The sequence below is a fragment of the Henckelia pumila genome, chromosome 3 (genome assembly GCF_033568475.1).
Source record: "Henckelia pumila isolate YLH828 chromosome 3, ASM3356847v2, whole genome shotgun sequence".
Classification (NCBI taxonomy): domain Eukaryota; kingdom Viridiplantae; phylum Streptophyta; class Magnoliopsida; order Lamiales; family Gesneriaceae; genus Henckelia; species Henckelia pumila.
The window spans coordinates 78610567-78612420 of NC_133122.1; the positions used below are offsets into that span (position 1 = coordinate 78610567).

At 32.4% G+C, this 1854-nt stretch overlaps 1 non-coding gene across 1 annotated transcript; it reads right to left on the reverse strand.

Moving 5' to 3' along the window:
• Window positions 1–1415: 1415 nt before the first annotated feature.
• On the reverse strand, window positions 1416–1488 carry TRNAA-AGC (transfer RNA alanine (anticodon AGC)). Its single transcript has one exon. It is a non-coding gene; the product is annotated as a tRNA-Ala (tRNA).
• Between the last annotated feature and the right edge of the window lie 366 nt (window positions 1489–1854).

Below are 1854 nucleotides of genomic sequence, written 5' to 3' on the forward strand. Positions count from 1 at the left end.
ATAAAATCATTTACCTTGCAAATGTAAACATTTTTTAAAAAAATAATTTCATACACAAATATCATGGAAGTCCAGACTTACACAAAAAATTCAAGAGAATCAAGCATACAATTTTGATGCAGATAAAAAAGTATTAATCTTGAAAACTACAGTACTTTCAATTTCATTCTTCCCCATTTAGAAACTACTTTTTTATTATTATTTTCCTCAAATGAGATTTGAAAAACTAAAAAAATAGCGAACAAATAATCAAAATTCAAGAAATTTAATCCGAACAAACAATTGAACAATCAATACCAATTAAGAAACAAAGCAAGCCCCAATCATCGAGAGAGTTCGTTCGACAATGAAATCAAGAAGAAATTAAGATCAACAAAAATAAAGAGACACAAAACAATATTAAATCAACTATGACACACTTAACAAAGTGCAAAGGAGAAAAAAAGTAGCAAAATAGAAATGAAAAATTGAAAAAAAACATGCAAAAATCAATTACAATGCAGCGGCAATTGGGACAAAAAATTTAATCAAAACCGAACAAGCCACTAGATACCTCAAATACCAATATCGTAACCCTAGATACCATTTTCTAGAACAAATTTCAATCCAAAATTCTACTTCACAGATTAATAAGCACACAAGCACATAACAACGTAAAATTTAATAAAGAGCACAAATCGGGTAGAAGAAAAATAGCTCGCGGAAGGCCCCTGCGAGAACAATAATTTCGAACAGAAGAAAAATTTGAAAAAATTGAATGGGAACAGATAATAATATAAGTGAAGAAGGGTGCGTATGCCTATATTAATGGCAAGTAATACGGCGACAGCGACCTACGGTGGCATCAAGGTCGAAGAGAAGCAAAGAGCGGTGGAGAGACAGGGCGAGACGATCCCGAGTTTGAACCGAAAAAAGGCAATCAAGTAGACTCAAGTTCTCTGGTCGTTGGCCAATTTGGTCGGTGGTGGGCAAAGTCGGCCGATGGATTAGGGGTAGAGATTTCTGTCGTGATTATCAAAGGGGAGAAGCGTTAAGAGGAAGGTAAGAGGGAGGAAAGAGAGATGAGAAATATAAATAAAATAATAATTAATAAATAAAGAAAAAATGAGATTATTGGTGAAAAAATAAAATAAAAAAGAACATTGAGTCAAAACATGAAAATAGAGAGTTATAAAAAAGAAATTGGATGTAGTAGGGAGTGCAGAACAAATTTTTCTGCCTTAGGTACTGAATCACAACTTTGTTTTTGAAAAGAGGATTTTTCTCCAAAATCCTCTTTTTAAATCTTCAAAATAAAAATAAATATTGGGCTTCTAAGAAATCAGCCCAATCACCATCTTCAAAATAAAAGTAAATATTGGAGTTTTAAAAATAAATATTGTATTAACAAATACAAAGAGCGTGAGAACTGATATTGGAGATGCGGGGTATCGATCCCCGTACCTCTCGCATGCTAAGCGAGCGCTCTACCATCTGAGCTACATCCCCTTATGGCAGCCGTAACCAACACGATTTTAAATATTTAAAGAACTTATGCTCTAATGTATATAGATAGTTTTTGAGAGAACTTCTAGAAAGCACTTATCAGCTTTTCGTTAACAAAATTTTATAAAATTTTAAATTTTTGTTGACGAAAAAGCTGAGAAGTGCTTTTAAGAAGCTCTCCCAAACACTACCATAATATTACTTAATCCCGTCTTCTAATTCTAATTATGTACATTGCCAATCCCCAAGTTTGCCCTTTAACGATGATAGAAAAAAAGTGAATGAAGGGTAAATTAGGAGTGTTTTTTCGTTTATACAAATCACATATTATTTATTCTTATTGAAATTCAGAACTAAAAATGTAAGGTT